Source organism: Rissa tridactyla, chromosome 6 (genome assembly GCF_028500815.1).
Source record: "Rissa tridactyla isolate bRisTri1 chromosome 6, bRisTri1.patW.cur.20221130, whole genome shotgun sequence".
Classification (NCBI taxonomy): domain Eukaryota; kingdom Metazoa; phylum Chordata; class Aves; order Charadriiformes; family Laridae; genus Rissa; species Rissa tridactyla.
In genome coordinates, this window is record NC_071471.1 from 12,044,546 (window position 1) to 12,066,495 (window position 21,950).

A 21,950-nucleotide genomic window follows, 5' to 3' on the forward strand; every position below is an offset into this window, starting at 1 on the left:
TGCGGGAGGAGGGAGGGTGTGTGGGGCTGTAGGGCGCGTGTGGTGCGTGAGTGTGGTGTAAGTATTTAGTGGTGTTGTGTGTGGGGTGTTGTGTTGTGGCAGGTGCGTGTGTTGTTGCGTGAGGCGGGTGCGTGTGTGTGTGTGTAGGGCAGGGTGCGTGTGGTGAGGGGTGTGTATTTTTTGCGGGGTGTTGCGTGTGGGGTGTTGTTTTGTGTGAGGTGTGTTGTGGGTAGGTGCGTGTGTTGCGTGTGTGTTTGTGTGTGTGTGTGTGGTGTGAGGCGTTGTTGTGTGCGTGAGTGCGGGAGGGCGGTGTGGGCGGTGGGTGTGGAGAGGGCTGTTGTGGGGCAGAGGGGTGCCTACGGCCATACCACCCTGAGAGCGCCCGATCTCGTCTGATCTCGGAAGCTAAGCAGGGTCGGGCCCGGTTAGTACTTGGATGGGAGACCGCCCGGGAATACCGGGTGCTGTAGGCTTTTGCCGGCGGGCGGAGGGGCGCTGCGCGTTTTGCTGTTGCGGCCGGCAGGGGGGCAGGTGCGGGTGTCGTTGTGGCAGGCGGGTGGGTGTGTGGGGCTGCGGGGCGCGTGGGAGGCTTGTGGAGGTTTTTTGGGCTGTTGTAGGCTTTTGCCGGCAGGCGGGGGGGCGTTGAGTGTTTTGGTGTTGCGCGTGGGGTGTTGCGGCAGGCGGGTGGGTGTGTGGGGCTGGAGGGCGCGGGGCGTGTGGGAGTGGTGTGTAAGTATTTTGGGGGGCTGTGTTGGGGCAGGTGCGGGTGTAGTTGCGGCAGGCGGGCGGGTGTGTGGGGCTGCGGGCCATGTGGCAGGGGTGTGGAGGTTTTCTGGAGTGTTGCGCGTGGCATGTTGGGTGCTGTAGGCTTTTGGGGGCGGGCGGAGGGGTGTTGAGCGTTTTGGTGTTGCGGGTGGGGGGTTGTGTCGGGGGGGCAGGTGCGTGTGTGGTTGCGGCAGGCGGGTGGGTGTGTGGGGCTGCAGGGCACGTGGGAGGCTTGTGGAGGTTTTTTGGGTTGTTGGGTGCTGTAGGCTTTTGCCGGCAGGCGGGGGGGCGTTGAGTGTTTTGGTGTTGCGAGTGGGGTGTTGCGGCAGGCGGGTGGGTGTGCGGGGCTGCGGGGCGTGTAGCAGGGGTGTGGAGGTCTTTTGGGGTGTTGGGTGGTGTATGATTTTGGCGTCGGGCGGAGCGTCTGGCGAGCGTTGTGGTGTTGCGAGTGGGGTATTCTGGCAGGCGTCGGGGCAGGTGCGGGTGTTGTTGCGGGAGGAGGGAGGGTGTGTGGGGCTGTAGGGCGCGTGTGGTGCGTGAGTGTGGTGTAAGTATTTAGTGGTGTTGTGTGTGGGGTGTTGTGTTGTGGCAGGTGCGTGTGTTGTTGCGTGAGGCGGGTGCGTGTGTGTGTGTGTAGGGCAGGGTGCGTGTGGTGAGGGGTGTGTATTTTTTGCGGGGTGTTGCGTGTGGGGTGTTGTTTTGTGTGAGGTGTGTTGTGGGTAGGTGCGTGTGTTGCGTGTGTGTTTGTGTGTGTGTGTGTGGTGTGAGGCGTTGTTGTGTGCGTGGGGGTGTGCGTGAGTGCGGGAGGGCGGTGTGGGCGGTGGGTGTGGAGAGGGCTGTTGTGGGGCAGAGGGGTGCCTACGGCCATACCACCCTGAGAACGCCCGATCTCGTCTGATCTCGGAAGCTAAGCAGGGTTGGGCCCGGTTAGTACTTGGATGGGAGACCGCCTGGGAATACCGGGTGCTGTAGGCTTTTGGCGGAGGGGCGCTGCGCGTTTTGCTGTTGCGGCCGGCAGGGGGGCAGGTGCGGGTGTGGTTGCGGCAGGCGGGTGGGTGTGTGGGGCTGCGGGGCGCGTGGGAGGCTTGTGGAGGTTTTTTGGGCTGTTGTAGGCTTTTGCCGGCAGGCGGGGGGGCGTTGAGTGTTTTGGTGTTGCGCGTGGGGTGTTGCGGCAGGCGGGTGGGTGTGTGGGGCTGGAGGGCGCGGGGCGTGTGGGAGTGGTGTGTAAGTATTTTGGGGGGCTGTGTTGGGGCAGGTGCGGGTGTAGTTGCGGCAGGCGGGCGGGTGTGTGGGGCTGCGGGCCATGTGGCAGGGGTGTGGAGGTTTTCTGGAGTGTTGCGCGTGGCATGTTGGGTGCTGTAGGCTTTTGGGGGTGGGCGGAGGGGTGTTGAGCGTTTTGGTGTTGCGGGTGGGGGGTTGTGTCGGGGGGGCAGGTGCGTGTGTGGTTGCGGCAGGCGGGTGGGTGTGTGGGGCTGCAGGGCACGTGGGAGGCTTGTGGAGGTTTTTTGGGTTGTTGGGTGCTGTAGGCTTTTGCCGGCAGGCGGGGGGGCGTTGAGTGTTTTGGTGTTGCGAGTGGGGTGTTGCGGCAGGCGGGTGGGTGTGCGGGGCTGCGGGGCGTGTAGCAGGGGTGTGGAGGTCTTTTGGGGTGTTGGGTGGTGTATGATTTTGGCGTCGGGCGGAGCGTCTGGCGAGCGTTGTGGTGTTGCGAGTGGGGTATTCTGGCAGGCGTCGGGGCAGGTGCGGGTGTTGTTGCGGGAGGAGGGAGGGTGTGTGGGGCTGTAGGGCGCGTGTGGTGCGTGAGTGTGGTGTAAGTATTTAGTGGTGTTGTGTGTGGGGTGTTGTGTTGTGGCAGGTGCGTGTGTTGTTGCGTGAGGCGGGTGCGTGTGTGTGTGTGTAGGGCAGGGTGCGTGTGGTGAGGGGTGTGTATTTTTTGCGGGGTGTTGCGTGTGGGGTGTTGTTTTGTGTGAGGTGTGTTGTGGGTAGGTGCGTGTGTTGCGTGTGTGTTTGTGTGTGTGTGTGTGGTGTGAGGCGTTGTTGTGTGCGTGAGTGCGGGAGGGCGGTGTGGGTGGTGGGTGTGGAGAGGGCTGTTGTGGGGCAGAGGGGTGCCTATGGCCATACCACCCTGAGAACGCCCGATCTCGTCTGATCTCGGAAGCTAAGCAGGGTCGGGCCCGGTTAGTACTTGGATGGGAGACCGCCTGGGAATACCGGGTGCTGTAGGCTTTTGCCGGCGGGCGGAGGGGCGCTGCGCGTTTTGCTGTTGCGGCCGGCAGGGGGGCAGGTGCGGGTGTCGTTGCGGCAGGCGGGTGGGTGTGTGGGGCTGCGGGGCGCGTGGGAGGCTTGTGGAGGTTTTTTGGGCTGTTGTAGGCTTTTGCCGGCAGGCGGGGGGGCGTTGAGTGTTTTGGTGTTGCGCGTGGGGTGTTGCGGCAGGCGGGTGGGTGTGTGGGGCTGGAGGGCGCGGGGCGTGTGGGAGTGGTGTGTAAGTATTTTGGGGGGCTGTGTTGGGGCAGGTGCGGGTGTAGTTGCGGCAGGCGGGCGGGTGTGTGGGGCTGCGGGCCATGTGGCAGGGGTGTGGAGGTTTTCTGGAGTGTTGCGCGTGGCATGTTGGGTGCTGTAGGCTTTTGGGGGCGGGCGGAGGGGTGTTGAGCGTTTTGGTGTTGCGGGTGGGGGGTTGTGTCGGGGGGGCAGGTGCGTGTGTGGTTGCGGCAGGCGGGTGGGTGTGTGGGGCTGCAGGGCACGTGGGAGGCTTGTGGAGGTTTTTTGGGTTGTTGGGTGCTGTAGGCTTTTGCCGGCAGGCGGGGGGGCGTTGAGTGTTTTGGTGTTGCGAGTGGGGTGTTGCGGCAGGCGGGTGGGTGTGCGGGGCTGCGGGGCGTGTAGCAGGGGTGTGGAGGTCTTTTGGGGTGTTGGGTGGTGTATGATTTTGGCGTCGGGCGGAGCGTCTGGCGAGCGTTGTGGTGTTGCGAGTGGGGTATTCTGGCAGGCGTCGGGGCAGGTGCGGGTGTTGTTGCGGGAGGAGGGAGGGTGTGTGGGGCTGTAGGGCGCGTGTGGTGCGTGAGTGTGGTGTAAGTATTTAGTGGTGTTGTGTGTGGGGTGTTGTGTTGTGGCAGGTGCGTGTGTTGTTGCGTGAGGCGGGTGCGTGTGTGTGTGTGTAGGGCAGGGTGCGTGTGGTGAGGGGTGTGTATTTTTTGCGGGGTGTTGCGTGTGGGGTGTTGTTTTGTGTGAGGTGTGTTGTGGGTAGGTGCGTGTGTTGCGTGTGTGTTTGTGTGTGTGTGTGTGGTGTGAGGCGTTGTTGTGTGCGTGGGGGTGTGCGTGAGTGCGGGAGGGCGGTGTGGGTGGTGGGTGTGGAGAGGGCTGTTGTGGGGCAGAGGGGTGCCTACGGCCATACCACCCTGAGAACGCCCGATCTCGTCTGATCTCGGAAGCTAAGCAGGGTCGGGCCCGGTTAGTACTTGGATGGGAGACCGCCCGGGAATACCGGGTGCTGTAGGCTTCGGGCGGAGGGGCGCTGCGCGTTTTGCTGTTGCGGCCGGCAGGGGGGCAGGTGCGGGTGTGGTTGCGGCAGGCGGGTGGGTGTGTGGGGCTGCGGGGCGCGTGGGAGGCTTGTGGAGGTTTTTTGGGCTGTTGTAGGCTTTTGCCGGCAGGCGGGGGGGCGTTGAGTGTTTTGGTGTTGCGCGTGGGGTGTTGCGGCAGGCGGGTGGGTGTGTGGGGCTGGAGGGCGCGGGGCGTGTGGGAGTGGTGTGTAAGTATTTTGGGGGGCTGTGTTGGGGCAGGTGCGGGTGTAGTTGCGGCAGGCGGGCGGGTGTGTGGGGCTGCGGGCCATGTGGCAGGGGTGTGGAGGTTTTCTGGAGTGTTGCGCGTGGCATGTTGGGTGCTGTAGGCTTTTGGGGGCGGGCGGAGGGGTGTTGAGCGTTTTGGTGTTGCGGGTGGGGGGTTGTGTCGGGGGGGCAGGTGCGTGTGTGGTTGCGGCAGGCGGGTGGGTGTGTGGGGCTGCAGGGCACGTGGGAGGCTTGTGGAGGTTTTTTGGGTTGTTGGGTGCTGTAGGCTTTTGCCGGCAGGCGGGGGGGCGTTGAGTGTTTTGGTGTTGCGAGTGGGGTGTTGCGGCAGGCGGGTGGGTGTGCGGGGCTGCGGGGCGTGTAGCAGGGGTGTGGAGGTCTTTTGGGGTGTTGGGTGGTGTATGATTTTGGCGTCGGGCGGAGCGTCTGGCGAGCGTTGTGGTGTTGCGAGTGGGGTATTCTGGCAGGCGTCGGGGCAGGTGCGGGTGTTGTTGCGGGAGGAGGGAGGGTGTGTGGGGCTGTAGGGCGCGTGTGGTGCGTGAGTGTGGTGTAAGTATTTAGTGGTGTTGTGTGTGGGGTGTTGTGTTGTGGCAGGTGCGTGTGTTGTTGCGTGAGGCGGGTGCGTGTGTGTGTGTGTAGGGCAGGGTGCGTGTGGTGAGGGGTGTGTATTTTTTGCGGGGTGTTGCGTGTGGGGTGTTGTTTTGTGTGAGGTGTGTTGTGGGTAGGTGCGTGTGTTGCGTGTGTGTTTGTGTGTGTGTGTGTGGTGTGAGGCGTTGTTGTGTGCGTGGGGGTGTGCGTGAGTGCGGGAGGGCGGTGTGGGTGGTGGGTGTGGAGAGGGCTGTTGTGGGGCAGAGGGGTGCCTACGGCCATACCACCCTGAGAACGCCCGATCTCGTCTGATCTCGGAAGCTAAGCAGGGTCGGGCCCGGTTAGTACTTGGATGGGAGACCGCCCGGGAATACCGGGTGCTGTAGGCTTTTGCCGGCGGGCGGAGGGGCGCTGCGCGTTTTGCTGTTGCGGCCGGCAGGGGGGCAGGTGCGGGTGTCGTTGCGGCAGGCGGGTGGGTGTGTGGGGCTGCGGGGCGCGTGGGAGGCTTGTGGAGGTTTTTTGGGCTGTTGTAGGCTTTTGCCGGCAGGCGGGGGGGCGTTGAGTGTTTTGGTGTTGCGCGTGGGGTGTTGCGGCAGGCGGGTGGGTGTGTGGGGCTGGAGGGCGCGGGGCGTGTGGGAGTGGTGTGTAAGTATTTTGGGGGGCTGTGTTGGGGCAGGTGCGGGTGTAGTTGCGGCAGGCGGGCGGGTGTGTGGGGCTGCGGGCCATGTGGCAGGGGTGTGGAGGTTTTCTGGAGTGTTGCGCGTGGCATGTTGGGTGCTGTAGGCTTTTGGGGGCGGGCGGAGGGGTGTTGAGCGTTTTGGTGTTGCGGGTGGGGGGTTGTGTCGGGGGGGCAGGTGCGTGTGTGGTTGCGGCAGGCGGGTGGGTGTGTGGGGCTGCAGGGCACGTGGGAGGCTTGTGGAGGTTTTTTGGGTTGTTGGGTGCTGTAGGCTTTTGCCGGCAGGCGGGGGGGCGTTGAGTGTTTTGGTGTTGCGAGTGGGGTGTTGCGGCAGGCGGGTGGGTGTGCGGGGCTGCGGGGCGTGTAGCAGGGGTGTGGAGGTCTTTTGGGGTGTTGGGTGGTGTATGATTTTGGCGTCGGGCGGAGCGTCTGGCGAGCGTTGTGGTGTTGCGAGTGGGGTATTCTGGCAGGCGTCGGGGCAGGTGCGGGTGTTGTTGCGGGAGGAGGGAGGGTGTGTGGGGCTGTAGGGCGCGTGTGGTGCGTGAGTGTGGTGTAAGTATTTAGTGGTGTTGTGTGTGGGGTGTTGTGTTGTGGCAGGTGCGTGTGTTGTTGCGTGAGGCGGGTGCGTGTGTGTGTGTGTAGGGCAGGGTGCGTGTGGTGAGGGGTGTGTATTTTTTGCGGGGTGTTGCGTGTGGGGTGTTGTTTTGTGTGAGGTGTGTTGTGGGTAGGTGCGTGTGTTGCGTGTGTGTTTGTGTGTGTGTGTGTGGTGTGAGGCGTTGTTGTGGGCGTGAGTGCGGGAGGGCGGTGTGGGTGGTGGGTGTGGAGAGGGCTGTTGTGGGGCAGAGGGGTGCCTATGGCCATACCACCCTGAGAACGCCCGATCTCGTCTGATCTCGGAAGCTAAGCAGGGTCGGGCCCGGTTAGTACTTGGATGGGAGACTGCCCGGGAATACCGGGTGCTGTAGGCTTTTGCCGGCGGGCGGAGGGGCGCTGCGCGTTTTGCTGTTGCGGCCGGCAGGGGGGCAGGTGCGGGTGTCGTTGCGGCAGGCGGGTGGGTGTGTGGGGCTGCGGGGCGCGTGGGAGGCTTGTGGAGGTTTTTTGGGCTGTTGTAGGCTTTTGCCGGCAGGCGGGGGGGCGTTGAGTGTTTTGGTGTTGCGCGTGGGGTGTTGCGGCAGGCGGGTGGGTGTGTGGGGCTGGAGGGCGCGGGGCGTGTGGGAGTGGTGTGTAAGTATTTTGGGGGGCTGTGTTGGGGCAGGTGCGGGTGTAGTTGCGGCAGGCGGGCGGGTGTGTGGGGCTGCGGGCCATGTGGCAGGGGTGTGGAGGTTTTCTGGAGTGTTGCGCGTGGCATGTTGGGTGCTGTAGGCTTTTGGGAGCGCGCGGAGGGGTGTTGAGCGTTTTGGTGTTGCGGGTGGGGGGTTGTGTCGGGGGGGCAGGTGCGTGTGTGGTTGCGGCAGGCGGGTGGGTGTGTGGGGCTGCAGGGCACGTGGGAGGCTTGTGGAGGTTTTTTGGGTTGTTGGGTGCTGTAGGCTTTTGCCGGCAGGTGGGGGGGCGTTGAGTGTTTTGGTGTTGCGAGTGGGGTGTTGCAGCAGGCGGGTGGGTGTGCGGGGCTGCGGGGCGTGTAGCAGGGGTGTGGAGGTCTTTTGGGGTGTTGGGTGGTGTATGATTTTGGCGTCGGGCGGAGCGTCTGGCGAGCGTTGTGGTGTTGCGAGTGGGGTATTCTGGCAGGCGTCGGGGCAGGTGCGGGTGTTGTTGCGGGAGGAGGGAGGGTGTGTGGGGCTGTAGGGCGCGTGTGGTGCGTGAGTGTGGTGTAAGTATTTAGTGGTGTTGTGTGTGGGGTGTTGTGTTGTGGCAGGTGCGTGTGTTGTTGCGTGAGGCGGGTGCGTGTGTGTGTGTGTAGGGCAGGGTGCGTGTGGTGAGGGGTGTGTATTTTTTGCGGGGTGTTGCGTGTGGGGTGTTGTTTTGTGTGAGGTGTGTTGTGGGTAGGTGCGTGTGTTGCGTGTGTGTTTGTGTGTGTGTGTGTGGTGTGAGGCGTTGTTGTGTGCGTGAGTGCGGGAGGGCGGTGTGGGTGGTGGGTGTGGAGAGGGCTGTTGTGGGGCAGAGGGGTGCCTACGGCCATACCACCCTGAGAACGCCCGATCTCGTCTGATCTCAGAAGCTAAGCAGGGTCGGGCCCGGTTAGTACTTGGATGGGAGACCGCCTGGGAATACCGGGTGCTGTAGGCTTTTGCCGGCGGGCGGAGGGGCGCTGCGCGTTTTGCTGTTGCGGCCGGCAGGGGGGCAGGTGCGGGTGTCGTTGTGGCAGGCGGGTGGGTGTGTGGGGCTGCGGGGCGCGTGGGAGGCTTGTGGAGGTTTTTTGGGCTGTTGTAGGCTTTTGCCGGCAGGCGGGGGGGCGTTGAGTGTTTTGGTGTTGCGCGTGGGGTGTTGCGGCAGGCGGGTGGGTGTGTGGGGCTGGAGGGCGCGGGGCGTGTGGGAGTGGTGTGTAAGTATTTTGGGGGGCTGTGTTGGGGCAGGTGCGGGTGTAGTTGCGGCAGGCGGGCGGGTGTGTGGGGCTGCGGGCCATGTGGCAGGGGTGTGGAGGTTTTCTGGAGTGTTGCGCGTGGCATGTTGGGTGCTGTAGGCTTTTGGGAGCGCGCGGAGGGGTGTTGAGCGTTTTGGTGTTGCGGGTGGGGGGTTGTGTCGGGGGGGCAGGTGCGTGTGTGGTTGCGGCAGGCGGGTGGGTGTGTGGGGCTGCAGGGCACGTGGGAGGCTTGTGGAGGTTTTTTGGGTTGTTGGGTGCTGTAGGCTTTTGCCGGCAGGCGGGGGGGCGTTGAGTGTTTTGGTGTTGCGAGTGGGGTGTTGCAGCAGGCGGGTGGGTGTGCGGGGCTGCGGGGCGTGTAGCAGGGGTGTGGAGGTCTTTTGGGGTGTTGGGTGGTGTATGATTTTGGCGTCGGGCGGAGCGTCTGGCGAGCGTTGTGGTGTTGCGAGTGGGGTATTCTGGCAGGCGTCGGGGCAGGTGCGGGTGTTGTTGCGGGAGGAGGGAGGGTGTGTGGGGCTGTAGGGCGCGTGTGGTGCGTGAGTGTGGTGTAAGTATTTAGTGGTGTTGTGTGTGGGGTGTTGTGTTGTGGCAGGTGCGTGTGTTGTTGCGTGAGGCGGGTGCGTGTGTGTGTGTGTAGGGCAGGGTGCGTGTGGTGAGGGGTGTGTATTTTTTGCGGGGTGTTGCGTGTGGGGTGTTGTTTTGTGTGAGGTGTGTTGTGGGTAGGTGCGTGTGTTGCGTGTGTGTTTGTGTGTGTGTGTGTGGTGTGAGGCGTTGTTGTGTGCGTGAGTGCGGGAGGGCGGTGTGGGTGGTGGGTGTGGAGAGGGCTGTTGTGGGGCAGAGGGGTGCCTACGGCCATACCACCCTGAGAACGCCCGATCTCGTCTGATCTCGGAAGCTAAGCAGGGTCGGGCCCGGTTAGTACTTGGATGGGAGACCGCCCGGGAATACCGGGTGCTGTAGGCTTTTGCCGGCGGGCGGAGGGGCGCTGCGCGTTTTGCTGTTGCGGCCGGCAGGGGGGCAGGTGCGGGTGTCGTTGCGGCAGGCGGGTGGGTGTGTGGGGCTGCGGGGCGCGTGGGAGGCTTGTGGAGGTTTTTTGGGCTGTTGTAGGCTTTTGCCGGCAGGCGGGGGGGCGTTGAGTGTTTTGGTGTTGCGCGTGGGGTGTTGCGGCAGGCGGGTGGGTGTGTGGGGCTGGAGGGCGCGGGGCGTGTGGGAGTGGTGTGTAAGTATTTTGGGGGGCTGTGTTGGGGCAGGTGCGGGTGTAGTTGCGGCAGGCGGGCGGGTGTGTGGGGCTGCGGGCCATGTGGCAGGGGTGTGGAGGTTTTCTGGAGTGTTGCGCGTGGCATGTTGGGTGCTGTAGGCTTTTGGGAGCGCGCGGAGGGGTGTTGAGCGTTTTGGTGTTGCGGGTGGGGGGTTGTGTCGGGGGGGCAGGTGCGTGTGTGGTTGCGGCAGGCGGGTGGGTGTGTGGGGCTGCAGGGCACGTGGGAGGCTTGTGGAGGTTTTTTGGGTTGTTGGGTGCTGTAGGCTTTTGCCGGCAGGCGGGGGGGCGTTGAGTGTTTTGGTGTTGCGAGTGGGGTGTTGCAGCAGGCGGGTGGGTGTGCGGGGCTGCGGGGCGTGTAGCAGGGGTGTGGAGGTCTTTTGGGGTGTTGGGTGGTGTATGATTTTGGCGTCGGGCGGAGCGTCTGGCGAGCGTTGTGGTGTTGCGAGTGGGGTATTCTGGCAGGCGTCGGGGCAGGTGCGGGTGTTGTTGCGGGAGGAGGGAGGGTGTGTGGGGCTGTAGGGCGCGTGTGGTGCGTGAGTGTGGTGTAAGTATTTAGTGGTGTTGTGTGTGGGGTGTTGTGTTGTGGCAGGTGCGTGTGTTGTTGCGTGAGGCGGGTGCGTGTGTGTGTGTGTAGGGCAGGGTGCGTGTGGTGAGGGGTGTGTATTTTTTGCGGGGTGTTGCGTGTGGGGTGTTGTTTTGTGTGAGGTGTGTTGTGGGTAGGTGCGTGTGTTGCGTGTGTGTTTGTGTGTGTGTGTGTGGTGTGAGGCGTTGTTGTGTGCGTGAGTGCGGGAGGGCGGTGTGGGTGGTGGGTGTGGAGAGGGCTGTTGTGGGGCAGAGGGGTGCCTACGGCCATACCACCCTGAGAACGCCCGATCTCGTCTGATCTCGGAAGCTAAGCAGGGTCGGGCCCGGTTAGTACTTGGATGGGAGACCGCCTGGGAATACCGGGTGCTGTAGGCTTTTGCCGGCGGGCGGAGGGGCGCTGCGCGTTTTGCTGTTGCGGCCGGCAGGGGGGCAGGTGCGGGTGTCGTTGTGGCAGGCGGGTGGGTGTGTGGGGCTGCGGGGCGCGTGGGAGGCTTGTGGAGGTTTTTTGGGCTGTTGTAGGCTTTTGCCGGCAGGCGGGGGGGCGTTGAGTGTTTTGGTGTTGCGCGTGGGGTGTTGCGGCAGGCGGGTGGGTGTGTGGGGCTGGAGGGCGCGGGGCGTGTGGGAGTGGTGTGTAAGTATTTTGGGGGGCTGTGTTGGGGCAGGTGCGGGTGTAGTTGCGGCAGGCGGGCGGGTGTGTGGGGCTGCGGGCCATGTGGCAGGGGTGTGGAGGTTTTCTGGAGTGTTGCGCGTGGCATGTTGGGTGCTGTAGGCTTTTGGGGGCGGGCGGAGGGGTGTTGAGCGTTTTGGTGTTGCGGGTGGGGGGTTGTGTCGGGGGGGCAGGTGCGTGTGTGGTTGCGGCAGGCGGGTGGGTGTGTGGGGCTGCAGGGCACGTGGGAGGCTTGTGGAGGTTTTTTGGGTTGTTGGGTGCTGTAGGCTTTTGCCGGCAGGCGGGGGGGCGTTGAGTGTTTTGGTGTTGCGAGTGGGGTGTTGCAGCAGGCGGGTGGGTGTGCGGGGCTGCGGGGCGTGTAGCAGGGGTGTGGAGGTCTTTTGGGGTGTTGGGTGGTGTATGATTTTGGCGTCGGGCGGAGCGTCTGGCGAGCGTTGTGGTGTTGCGAGTGGGGTATTCTGGCAGGCGTCGGGGCAGGTGCGGGTGTTGTTGCGGGAGGAGGGAGGGTGTGTGGGGCTGTAGGGCGCGTGTGGTGCGTGAGTGTGGTGTAAGTATTTAGTGGTGTTGTGTGTGGGGTGTTGTGTTGTGGCAGGTGCGTGTGTTGTTGCGTGAGGCGGGTGCGTGTGTGTGTGTGTAGGGCAGGGTGCGTGTGGTGAGGGGTGTGTATTTTTTGCGGGGTGTTGCGTGTGGGGTGTTGTTTTGTGTGAGGTGTGTTGTGGGTAGGTGCGTGTGTTGCGTGTGTGTTTGTGTGTGTGTGTGTGGTGTGAGGCGTTGTTGTGTGCGTGAGTGCGGGAGGGCGGTGTGGGTGGTGGGTGTGGAGAGGGCTGTTGTGGGGCAGAGGGGTGCCTATGGCCATACCACCCTGAGAACGCCCGATCTCGTCTGATCTCGGAAGCTAAGCAGGGTCGGGCCCGGTTAGTACTTGGATGGGAGACCGCCCGGGAATACCGGGTGCTGTAGGCTTTTGCCGGCGGGCGGAGGGGCGCTGCGCGTTTTGCTGTTGCGGCCGGCAGGGGGGCAGGTGCGGGTGTCGTTGTGGCAGGCGGGTGGGTGTGTGGGGCTGCGGGGCGCGTGGGAGGCTTGTGGAGGTTTTTTGGGCTGTTGTAGGCTTTTGCCGGCAGGCGGGGGGGCGTTGAGTGTTTTGGTGTTGCGCGTGGGGTGTTGCGGCAGGCGGGTGGGTGTGTGGGGCTGGAGGGCGCGGGGCGTGTGGGAGTGGTGTGTAAGTATTTTGGGGGGCTGTGTTGGGGCAGGTGCGGGTGTAGTTGCGGCAGGCGGGCGGGTGTGTGGGGCTGCGGGCCATGTGGCAGGGGTGTGGAGGTTTTCTGGAGTGTTGCGCGTGGCATGTTGGGTGCTGTAGGCTTTTGGGGGCGGGCGGAGGGGTGTTGAGCGTTTTGGTGTTGCGGGTGGGGGGTTGTGTCGGGGGGGCAGGTGCGTGTGTGGTTGCGGCAGGCGGGTGGGTGTGTGGGGCTGCAGGGCACGTGGGAGGCTTGTGGAGGTTTTTTGGGTTGTTGGGTGCTGTAGGCTTTTGCCGGCAGGCGGGGGGGCGTTGAGTGTTTTGGTGTTGCGAGTGGGGTGTTGCGGCAGGCGGGTGGGTGTGCGGGGCTGCGGGGCGTGTAGCAGGGGTGTGGAGGTCTTTTGGGGTGTTGGGTGGTGTATGATTTTGGCGTCGGGCGGAGCGTCTGGCGAGCGTTGTGGTGTTGCGAGTGGGGTATTCTGGCAGGCGTCGGGGCAGGTGCGGGTGTTGTTGCGGGAGGAGGGAGGGTGTGTGGGGCTGTAGGGCGCGTGTGGTGCGTGAGTGTGGTGTAAGTATTTAGTGGTGTTGTGTGTGGGGTGTTGTGTTGTGGCAGGTGCGTGTGTTGTTGCGTGAGGCGGGTGCGTGTGTGTGTGTGTAGGGCAGGGTGCGTGTGGTGAGGGGTGTGTATTTTTTGCGGGGTGTTGCGTGTGGGGTGTTGTTTTGTGTGAGGTGTGTTGTGGGTAGGTGCGTGTGTTGCGTGTGTGTTTGTGTGTGTGTGTGTGGTGTGAGGCGTTGTTGTGTGCGTGGGGGTGTGCGTGAGTGCGGGAGGGCGGTGTGGGTGGTGGGTGTGGAGAGGGCTGTTGTGGGGCAGAGGGGTGCCTACGGCCATACCACCCTGAGAACGCCCGATCTCGTCTGATCTCGGAAGCTAAGCAGGGTCGGGCCCGGTTAGTACTTGGATGGGAGACCGCCCGGGAATACCGGGTGCTGTAGGCTTTTGCCGGCGGGCGGAGGGGCGCTGCGCGTTTTGCTGTTGCGGCCGGCAGGGGGGCAGGTGCGGGTGTCGTTGCGGCAGGCGGGTGGGTGTGTGGGGCTGCGGGGCGCGTGGGAGGCTTGTGGAGGTTTTTTGGGCTGTTGTAGGCTTTTGCCGGCAGGCGGGGGGGCGTTGAGTGTTTTGGTGTTGCGCGTGGGGTGTTGCGGCAGGCGGGTGGGTGTGTGGGGCTGGAGGGCGCGGGGCGTGTGGGAGTGGTGTGTAAGTATTTTGGGGGGCTGTGTTGGGGCAGGTGCGGGTGTAGTTGCGGCAGGCGGGCGGGTGTGTGGGGCTGCGGGCCATGTGGCAGGGGTGTGGAGGTTTTCTGGAGTGTTGCGCGTGGCATGTTGGGTGCTGTAGGCTTTTGGGAGCGCGCGGAGGGGTGTTGAGCGTTTTGGTGTTGCGGGTGGGGGGTTGTGTCGGGGGGGCAGGTGCGTGTGTGGTTGCGGCAGGCGGGTGGGTGTGTGGGGCTGCAGGGCACGTGGGAGGCTTGTGGAGGTTTTTTGGGTTGTTGGGTGCTGTAGGCTTTTGCCGGCAGGCGGGGGGGGCGTTGAGTGTTTTGGTGTTGCGAGTGGGGTGTTGCAGCAGGCGGGTGGGTGTGCGGGGCTGCGGGGCGTGTAGCAGGGGTGTGGAGGTCTTTTGGGGTGTTGGGTGGTGTATGATTTTGGCGTCGGGCGGAGCGTCTGGCGAGCGTTGTGGTGTTGCGAGTGGGGTATTCTGGCAGGCGTCGGGGCAGGTGCGGGTGTTGTTGCGGGAGGAGGGAGGGTGTGTGGGGCTGTAGGGCGCGTGTGGTGCGTGAGTGTGGTGTAAGTATTTAGTGGTGTTGTGTGTGGGGTGTTGTGTTGTGGCAGGTGCGTGTGTTGTTGCGTGAGGCGGGTGCGTGTGTGTGTGTGTAGGGCAGGGTGCGTGTGGTGAGGGGTGTGTATTTTTTGCGGGGTGTTGCGTGTGGGGTGTTGTTTTGTGTGAGGTGTGTTGTGGGTAGGTGCGTGTGTTGCGTGTGTGTTTGTGTGTGTGTGTGTGGTGTGAGGCGTTGTTGTGTGCGTGAGTGCGGGAGGGCGGTGTGGGTGGTGGGTGTGGAGAGGGCTGTTGTGGGGCAGAGGGGTGCCTACGGCCATACCACCCTGAGAACGCCCGATCTCGTCTGATCTCGGCTGCTAAGCAGGGTCGGGCCCGGTTAGTACTTGGATGGGAGACCGCCTGGGAATACCGGGTGCTGTAGGCTTTTGCCGGCGGGCGGAGGGGCGCTGCGCGTTTTGCTGTTGCGGCCGGCAGGGGGGCAGGTGCGGGTGTCGTTGTGGCAGGCGGGTGGGTGTGTGGGGCTGCGGGGCGCGTGGGAGGCTTGTGGAGGTTTTTTTGGGCTGTTGTAGGCTTTTGCCGGCAGGCGGGGGGGGCGTTGAGTGTTTTGGTGTTGCGCGTGGGGTGTTGCGGCAGGCGGGGGGTGTGTGGGGCTGGAGGGCGCGGGGCGTGTGGGAGTGGTGTGTAAGTATTTTGGGGGGCTGTGTTGGGCAGGTGCGGGTGTAGTTGCGGCAGGCGGGCGGGTGTGTGGGGGCTGCGGGCCATGTGGCAGGGGTGTGGAGGTTTTCTGGAGTGTTGCGCGTGGCATGTTGGGTGCTGTAGGCTTTTGGGGGCGGGCGGAGGGGTGTTGAGCGTTTTGGTGTTGCGGGTGGGGGGTTGTGTCGGGGGGGCAGGTGCGTGTGTGGTTGCGGCAGGCGGGTGGGTGTGTGGGGCTGCAGGGCACGTGGGAGGCTTGTGGAGGTTTTTTGGGTTGTTGGGTGCTGTAGGCTTTTGCCGGCAGGCGGGGGGGCGTTGAGTGTTTTGGTGTTGCGAGTGGGGTGTTGCGGCAGGCGGGTGGGTGTGCGGGGGCTGCGGGGCGTGTAGCAGGGGTGTGGAGGTCTTTTGGGGTGTTGGGTGGTGTATGATTTTGGCGTCGGGCGGAGCGTCTGGCGAGCGTTGTGGTGTTGCGAGTGGGGTATTCTGGCAGGCGTCGGGGCAGGTGCGGGTGTTGTTGCGGGAGGAGGGAGGGTGTGTGGGGCTGTAGGGCGCGTGTGGTGCGTGAGTGTGGTGTAAGTATTTAGTGGTGTTGTGTGTGGGGTGTTGTGTTGTGGCAGGTGCGTGTGTTGTTGCGTGAGGCGGGTGCGTGTGTGTGTGTGTAGGGCAGGGTGCGTGTGGTGAGGGGTGTGTATTTTTTGCGGGGTGTTGCGTGTGGGGTGTTGTTTTGTGTGAGGTGTGTTGTGGGTAGGTGCGTGTGTTGCGTGTGTGTTTGTGTGTGTGTGTGTGGTGTGAGGCGTTGTTGTGTGCGTGGGGGTGTGCGTGAGTGCAGGAGGGCGGTGTGGGGTGGTGGGTGTGGAGAGGGCTGTTGTGGGGCAGAGGGGTGCCTATGGCCATACCACCCTGAGAACGCCTGATCTCGTCTGATCTCGGAAGCTAAGCAGGGTCGGGCCCGGTTAGTACTTGGATGGGAGACCGCCCGGGAATACCGGGTGCTGTAGGCTTTTACCGGCGGGCGGAGGGGCACTGCGCGTTTTGCTGTTGCGGCCGGCAGGGGGGCAGGTGCGGGTGTCGTTGCGGCAGGCGGGTGGGTGTGTGGGGCTGCGGGGCGCGTGGGAGGCTTGTGGAGGTTTTTTGGCTGTTGTAGGCTTTTGCCGGCAGGCGGGGGGGCGTTGAGTGTTTTGGTGTTGCGCGTGGGGTGTTGCGGCAGGCGGGTGGGTGTGTGGGGCTGGAGGGCGCGGGGCGTGTGGGAGTGGTGTGTAAGTATTTTGGGGGGCTGTGTTGGGGCAGGTGCGGGTGTAGTTGCGGCAGGCGGGCGGGTGTGTGGGGCTGCGGGCCATGTGGCAGGGGTGTGGAGGTTTTCTGGAGTGTTGCGCGTGGCATGTTGGGTGCTGTAGGCTTTTGGGAGCGCGCGGAGGGGTGTTGAGCGTTTTGGTGTTGCGGGTGGGGGGTTGTGTCGGGGGGGCAGGTGCGTGTGTGGTTGCGGCAGGCGGGTGGGTGTGTGGGGCTGCAGGGCACGTGGGAGGCTTGTGGAGGTTTTTTGGGTTGTTGGGTGCTGTAGGCTTTTGCCGGCAGGCGGGGGGGCGTTGAGTGTTTTGGTGTTGCGAGTGGGGTGTTGCAGCAGGCGGGTGGGTGTGCGGGGCTGCGGGGCGTGTAGCAGGGGTGTGGAGGTCTTTTGGGGTGTTGGGTGGTGTATGATTTTGGCGTCGGGCGGAGCGTCTGGCGAGCGTTGTGGTGTTGCGAGTGGGGTATTCTGGCAGGCGTCGGGGCAGGTGCGGGTGTTGTTGCGGGAGGAGGGAGGGTGTGTGGGGCTGTAGGGCGCGTGTGGTGCGTGAGTGTGGTGTAAGTATTTAGTGGTGTTGTGTGTGGGGTGTTGTGTTGTGGCAGGTGCGTGTGTTGTTGCGTGAGGCGGGTGCGTGTGTGTGTGTGTAGGGCAGGGTGCGTGTGGTGAGGGGTGTGTATTTTTTGCGGGGTGTTGCGTGTGGGGTGTTGTTTTGTGTGAGGTGTGTTGTGGGTAGGTGCGTGTGTTGCGTGTGTGTTTGTGTGTGTGTGTGTGGTGTGAGGCGTTGTTGTGTGCGTGAGTGCGGGAGGGCGGTGTGGGTGGTGGGTGTGGAGAGGGCTGTTGTGGGGCAGAGGGGTGCCTACGGCCATACCACCCTGAGAACGCCCGATCTCGTCTGATCTCGGAAGCTAAGCAGGGTCGGGCCCGGTTAGTACTTGGATGGGAGACCGCCTGGGAATACCGGGTGCTGTAGGCTTTTGCCGGCGGGCGGAGGGGCGCTGCGCGTTTTGCTGTTGCGGCCGGCAGGGGGGCAGGTGCGGGTGTCGTTGTGGCAGGCGGGTGGGTGTGTGGGGCTGCGGGGCGCGTGGGAGGCTTGTGGAGGTTTTTTGGGCTGTTGTAGGCTTTTGCCGGCAGGCGGGGGGGCGTTGAGTGTTTTGGTGTTGCGCGTGGGGTGTTGCGGCAGGCGGGTGGGTGTGTGGGGCTGGAGGGCGCGGGGCGTGTGGGAGTGGTGTGTAAGTATTTTGGGGGGCTGTGTTGGGGCAGGTGCGGGTGTAGTTGCGGCAGGCGGGCGGGTGTGTGGGGCTGCGGGCCATGTGGCAGGGGTGTGGAGGTTTTCTGGAGTGTTGCGCGTGGCATGTTGGGTGCTGTAGGCTTTTGGGGGCGGGCGGAGGGGTGTTGAGCGTTTTGGTGTTGCGGGTGGGGGGTTGTGTCGGGGGGGCAGGTGCGTGTGTGGTTGCGGCAGGCGGGTGGGTGTGTGGGGCTGCAGGGCACGTGGGAGGCTTGTGGAGGTTTTTTGGGTTGTTGGGTGCTGTAGGCTTTTGCCGGCAGGCGGGGGGGCGTTGAGTGTTTTGGTGTTGCGAGTGGGGTGTTGCGGCAGGCGGGTGGGTGTGCGGGGCTGCGGGGCGTGTAGCAGGGGTGTGGAGGTCTTTTGGGGTGTTGGGTGGTGTATGATTTTGGCGTCGGGCGGAGCGTCTGGCGAGCGTTGTGGTGTTGCGAGTGGGGTATTCTGGCAGGCGTCGGGGCAGGTGCGGGTGTTGTTGCGGGAGGAGGGAGGGTGTGTGGGGCTGTAGGGCGCGTGTGGTGCGTGAGTGTGGTGTAAGTATTTAGTGGTGTTGTGTGTGGGGTGTTGTGTTGTGGCAGGTGCGTGTGTTGTTGCGTGAGGCGGGTGCGTGTGTGTGTGTGTAGGGCAGGGTGCGTGTGGTGAGGGGTGTGTATTTTTTGCGGGGTGTTGCGTGTGGGGTGTTGTTTTGTGTGAGGTGTGTTGTGGGTAGGTGCGTGTGTTGCGTGTGTGTTTGTGTGTGTGTGTGTGGTGTGAGGCGTTGTTGTGTGCGTGGGGGTGTGCGTGAGTGCGGGAGGGCGGTGTGGGTGGTGGGTGTGGAGAGGGCTGTTGTGGGGCAGAGGGGTGCCTATGGCCATACCACCCTGAGAACGCCCGATCTCGTCTGATCTCGGAAGCTAAGCAGGGTCGGGCCCGGTTAGTACTTGGATGGGAGACCGCCCGGGAATACCGGGTGCTGTAGGCTTTTGCCGGCGGGCGGAGGGGCGCTGCGCGTTTTGCTGTTGCGGCCGGCAGGGGGGCAGGTGCGGGTGTGGTTGCGGCAGGCGGGTGGGTGTGTGGGGCTGCGGGGCGCGTGGGAGGCTTGTGGAGGTTTTTTGGGCTGTTGTAGGCTTTTGCCGGCAGGCGGGGGGGCGTTGAGTGTTTTGGTGTTGCGCGTGGGGTGTTGCGGCAGGCGGGTGGGTGTGTGGGGCTGGAGGGCGCGGGGCGTGTGGGAGTGGTGTGTAAGTATTTTGGGGGGCTGTGTTGGGGCAGGTGCGGGTGTAGTTGCGGCAGGCGGGCGGGTGTGTGGGGCTGCGGGCCATGTGGCAGGGGTGTGGAGGTTTTCTGGAGTGTTGCGCGTGGCATGTTGGGTGCTGTAGGCTTTTGGGAGCGCGCGGAGGGGTGTTGAGCGTTTTGGTGTTGCGGGTGGGGGGTTGTGTCGGGGGGGCAGGTGCGTGTGTGGTTGCGGCAGGCGGGTGGGTGTGTGGGGCTGCAGGGCACGTGGGAGGCTTGTGGAGGTTTTTTGGGTTGTTGGGTGCTGTAGGCTTTTGCCGGCAGGCGGGGGGGCGTTGAGTGTTTTGGTGTTGCGAGTGGGGTGTTGCAGCAGGCGGGTGGGTGTGCGGGGCTGCGGGGCGTGTAGCAGGGGTGTGGAGGTCTTTTGGGGTGTTGGGTGGTGTATGATTTTGGCGTCGGGCGGAGCGTCTGGCGAGCGTTGTGGTGTTGCGAGTGGGGTATTCTGGCAGGCGTCGGGGCAGGTGCGGGTGTTGTTGCGGGAGGAGGGAGGGTGTGTGGGGCTGTAGGGCGCGTGTGGTGCGTGAGTGTGGTGTAAGTATTTAGTGGTGTTGTGTGTGGGGTGTTGTGTTGTGGCAGGTGCGTGTGTTGTTGCGTGAGGCGGGTGCGTGTGTGTGTGTGTAGGGCAGGGTGCGTGTGGTGAGGGGTGTGTATTTTTTGCGGGGTGTTGCGTGTGGGGTGTTGTTTTGTGTGAGGTGTGTTGTGGGTAGGTGCGTGTGTTGCGTGTGTGTTTGTGTGTGTGTGTGTGGTGTGAGGCGTTGTTGTGTGCGTGAGTGCGGGAGGGCGGTGTGGGCGGTGGGTGTGGAGAGGGCTGTTGTGGGGCAGAGGGGTGCCTACGGCCATACCACCCTGAGAATGCCCGATCTCGTCTGATCTCGGCTGCTAAGCAGGGTCGGGCCCGGTTAGTACTTGGATGGGAGACCGCCTGGGAATACCGGGTGCTGTAGGCTTTTGCCGGCGGGCGGAGGGGCGCTGCGCGTTTTGCTGTTGCGGCCGGCAGGGGGGCAGGTGCGGGTGTCGTTGTGGCAGGCGGGTGGGTGTGTGGGGCTGCGGGGCGCGTGGGAGGCTTGTGGAGGTTTTTTGGGCTGTTGTAGGCTTTTGCCGGCAGGCGGGGGGGCGTTGAGTGTTTTGGTGTTGCGCGTGGGGTGTTGCGGCAGGCGGGTGGGTGTGTGGGGCTGGAGGGCGCGGGGCGTGTGGGAGTGGTGTGTAAGTATTTTGGGGGGCTGTGTTGGGGCAGGTGCGGGTGTAGTTGCGGCAGGCGGGCGGGTGTGTGGGGCTGCGGGCCATGTGGCAGGGGTGTGGAGGTTTTCTGGAGTGTTGCGCGTGGCATGTTGGGTGCTGTAGGCTTTTGGGGGCGGGCGGAGGGGTGTTGAGCGTTTTGGTGTTGCGGGTGGGGGGTTGTGTCGGGGGGGCAGGTGCGTGTGTGGTTGCGGCAGGCGGGTGGGTGTGTGGGGCTGCAGGGCACGTGGGAGGCTTGTGGAGGTTTTTTGGGTTGTTGGGTGCTGTAGGCTTTTGCCGGCAGGCGGGGGGGCGTTGAGTGTTTTGGTGTTGCGAGTGGGGTGTTGCGGCAGGCGGGTGGGTGTGCGGGGCTGCGGGGCGTGTAGCAGGGGTGTGGAGGTCTTTTGGGGTGTTGGGTGGTGTATGATTTTGGCGTCGGGCGGAGCGTCTGGCGAGCGTTGTGGTGTTGCGAGTGGGGTATTCTGGCAGGCGTCAGGGCAGGTGCGGGTGTTGTTGCGGGAGGAGGGAGGGTGTGTGGGGCTGTAGGGCGCGTGTGGTGCGTGAGTGTGGTGTAAGTATTTAGTGGTGTTGTGTGTGGGGTGTTGTGTTGTGGCAGGTGCGTGTGTTGTTGCGTGAGGCGGGTGCGTGTGTGTGTGTGTAGGGCAGGGTGCGTGTGGTGAGGGGTGTGTATTTTTTGCGGGGTGTTGCGTGTGGGGTGTTGTTTTGTGTGAGGTGTGTTGTGGGTAGGTGCGTGTGTTGCGTGTGTGTTTGTGTGTGTGTGTGGTGTGAGGCGTTGTTGTGTGCGTGGGGGTGTGCGTGAGTGCGGGAGGGCGGTGTGGGCGGTGGGTGTGGAGAGGGCTGTTGTGGGGCAGAGGGATGCCTACGGCCATACCACCCTGAGAACGCCCGACCTTGTCTGATCTCGGAAGCTAAGCAGGGTCGGGCCCGGTTAGTACTTGGATGGGAGACCGCCCGGGAATACCGGGTGCTGTAGGCTTTTGCCGGCGGGCGGAGGGGCGCTGCGCGTTTTGCTGTTGCGGCCGGCAGGGGGGCAGGTGCGGGTGTCGTTGTGGCAGGCGGGTGGGTGTGTGGGGCTGCGGGGCGCGTGGGAGGCTTGTGGAGGTTTTTTGGGCTGTTGTAGGCTTTTGCCGGCAGGCGGGGGGGCGTTGAGTGTTTTGGTGTTGCGCGTGGGGTGTTGCGGCAGGCGGGTGGGTGTGTGGGGCTGGAGGGCGCGGGGCGTGTGGGAGTGGTGTGTAAGTATTTTGGGGGGCTGTGTTGGGGCAGGTGCGGGTGTAGTTGCGGCAGGCGGGCGGGTGTGTGGGGCTGCGGGCCATGTGGCAGGGGTGTGGAGGTTTTCTGGAGTGTTGCGCGTGGCATGTTGGGTGCTGTAGGCTTTTGGGGGCGGGCGGAGGGGTGTTGAGCGTTTTGGTGTTGCGGGTGGGGGGTTGTGTCGGGGGGGCAGGTGCGTGTGTGGTTGCGGCAGGCGGGTGGGTGTGTGGGGCTGCAGGGCACGTGGGAGGCTTGTGGAGGTTTTTTGGGTTGTTGGGTGCTGTAGGCTTTTGCCGGCAGGCGGGGGGGCGTTGAGTGTTTTGGTGTTGCGAGTGGGGTGTTGCGGCAGGCGGGTGGGTGTGCGGGGCTGCGGGGCGTGTAGCAGGGGTGTGGAGGTCTTTTGGGGTGTTGGGTGGTGTATGATTTTGGCGTCGGGCGGAGCGTCTGGCGAGCGTTGTGGTGTTGCGAGTGGGGTATTCTGGCAGGCGTCGGGGCAGGTGCGGGTGTTGTTGCGGGAGGAGGGAGGGTGTGTGGGGCTGTAGGGCGCGTGTGGTGCGTGAGTGTGGTGTAAGTATTTAGTGGTGTTGTGTGTGGGGTGTTGTGTTGTGGCAGGTGCGTGTGTTGTTGCGTGAGGCGGGTGCGTGTGTGTGTGTGTAGGGCAGGGTGCGTGTGGTGAGGGGTGTGTATTTTTTGCGGGGTGTTGCGTGTGGGGTGTTGTTTTGTGTGAGGTGTGTTGTGGGTAGGTGCGTGTGTTGCGTGTGTGTTTGTGTGTGTGTGTGTGGTGTGAGGCGTTGTTGTGTGCGTGAGTGCGGGAGGGCGGTGTGGGTGGTGGGTGTGGAGAGGGCTGTTGTGGGGCAGAGGGGTGCCTACGGCCATACCACCCTGAGAACGCCCGATCTCGTCTGATCTCGGCTGCTAAGCAGGGTCGGGCCCGGTTAGTACTTGGATGGGAGACCGCCTGGGAATACCGGGTGCTGTAGGCTTTTGCCGGCGGGCGGAGGGGCGCTGCGCGTTTTGCTGTTGCGGCCGGCAGGGGGGCAGGTGCGGGTGTCGT

At 64.2% G+C, this 21,950-nt stretch overlaps 18 non-coding genes across 18 annotated transcripts; all 18 read left to right on the forward strand.

Annotated features, from left to right (window-relative positions):
- Window positions 1-354: 354 nt before the first annotated feature.
- On the forward strand, window positions 355-473 carry LOC128911980 (5S ribosomal RNA). Its single transcript, XR_008467311.1, has one exon. It is a non-coding gene; the product is annotated as a 5S ribosomal RNA (ribosomal RNA).
- A 1,148-nt stretch (window positions 474-1,621) lies between these two features.
- LOC128912082 (5S ribosomal RNA) lies at window positions 1,622-1,740 on the forward strand. The gene has a single exon (XR_008467413.1). It is a non-coding gene; the product is annotated as a 5S ribosomal RNA (ribosomal RNA).
- Window positions 1,741-2,869: 1,129 nt separating this feature from the next.
- Window positions 2,870-2,988, forward strand: LOC128912061 (5S ribosomal RNA). Its single transcript, XR_008467393.1, has one exon. It is a non-coding gene; the product is annotated as a 5S ribosomal RNA (ribosomal RNA).
- A 1,148-nt stretch (window positions 2,989-4,136) lies between these two features.
- Window positions 4,137-4,255, forward strand: LOC128912048 (5S ribosomal RNA). The gene has a single exon (XR_008467380.1). It is a non-coding gene; the product is annotated as a 5S ribosomal RNA (ribosomal RNA).
- A 1,141-nt stretch (window positions 4,256-5,396) lies between these two features.
- LOC128912049 (5S ribosomal RNA) lies at window positions 5,397-5,515 on the forward strand. The gene has a single exon (XR_008467381.1). It is a non-coding gene; the product is annotated as a 5S ribosomal RNA (ribosomal RNA).
- Window positions 5,516-6,651: 1,136 nt separating this feature from the next.
- LOC128912148 (5S ribosomal RNA) lies at window positions 6,652-6,770 on the forward strand. The gene has a single exon (XR_008467479.1). It is a non-coding gene; the product is annotated as a 5S ribosomal RNA (ribosomal RNA).
- A 1,136-nt stretch (window positions 6,771-7,906) lies between these two features.
- LOC128912108 (5S ribosomal RNA) lies at window positions 7,907-8,025 on the forward strand. The gene has a single exon (XR_008467439.1). It is a non-coding gene; the product is annotated as a 5S ribosomal RNA (ribosomal RNA).
- Window positions 8,026-9,161: 1,136 nt separating this feature from the next.
- Window positions 9,162-9,280, forward strand: LOC128912050 (5S ribosomal RNA). The gene has a single exon (XR_008467382.1). It is a non-coding gene; the product is annotated as a 5S ribosomal RNA (ribosomal RNA).
- Window positions 9,281-10,416: 1,136 nt separating this feature from the next.
- On the forward strand, window positions 10,417-10,535 carry LOC128911969 (5S ribosomal RNA). Its single transcript, XR_008467302.1, has one exon. It is a non-coding gene; the product is annotated as a 5S ribosomal RNA (ribosomal RNA).
- Window positions 10,536-11,671: 1,136 nt separating this feature from the next.
- LOC128912083 (5S ribosomal RNA) lies at window positions 11,672-11,790 on the forward strand. Its single transcript, XR_008467414.1, has one exon. It is a non-coding gene; the product is annotated as a 5S ribosomal RNA (ribosomal RNA).
- A 1,148-nt stretch (window positions 11,791-12,938) lies between these two features.
- Window positions 12,939-13,057, forward strand: LOC128912051 (5S ribosomal RNA). The gene has a single exon (XR_008467383.1). It is a non-coding gene; the product is annotated as a 5S ribosomal RNA (ribosomal RNA).
- Window positions 13,058-14,194: 1,137 nt separating this feature from the next.
- Window positions 14,195-14,313, forward strand: LOC128912112 (5S ribosomal RNA). The gene has a single exon (XR_008467443.1). It is a non-coding gene; the product is annotated as a 5S ribosomal RNA (ribosomal RNA).
- A 1,151-nt stretch (window positions 14,314-15,464) lies between these two features.
- LOC128912137 (5S ribosomal RNA) lies at window positions 15,465-15,583 on the forward strand. Its single transcript, XR_008467468.1, has one exon. It is a non-coding gene; the product is annotated as a 5S ribosomal RNA (ribosomal RNA).
- Window positions 15,584-16,718: 1,135 nt separating this feature from the next.
- LOC128911970 (5S ribosomal RNA) lies at window positions 16,719-16,837 on the forward strand. Its single transcript, XR_008467303.1, has one exon. It is a non-coding gene; the product is annotated as a 5S ribosomal RNA (ribosomal RNA).
- A 1,148-nt stretch (window positions 16,838-17,985) lies between these two features.
- On the forward strand, window positions 17,986-18,104 carry LOC128912084 (5S ribosomal RNA). Its single transcript, XR_008467415.1, has one exon. It is a non-coding gene; the product is annotated as a 5S ribosomal RNA (ribosomal RNA).
- A 1,136-nt stretch (window positions 18,105-19,240) lies between these two features.
- Window positions 19,241-19,359, forward strand: LOC128912152 (5S ribosomal RNA). The gene has a single exon (XR_008467483.1). It is a non-coding gene; the product is annotated as a 5S ribosomal RNA (ribosomal RNA).
- A 1,146-nt stretch (window positions 19,360-20,505) lies between these two features.
- Window positions 20,506-20,624, forward strand: LOC128912173 (5S ribosomal RNA). The gene has a single exon (XR_008467504.1). It is a non-coding gene; the product is annotated as a 5S ribosomal RNA (ribosomal RNA).
- Window positions 20,625-21,760: 1,136 nt separating this feature from the next.
- LOC128912113 (5S ribosomal RNA) lies at window positions 21,761-21,879 on the forward strand. The gene has a single exon (XR_008467444.1). It is a non-coding gene; the product is annotated as a 5S ribosomal RNA (ribosomal RNA).
- Window positions 21,880-21,950: the final 71 nt, after the last annotated feature.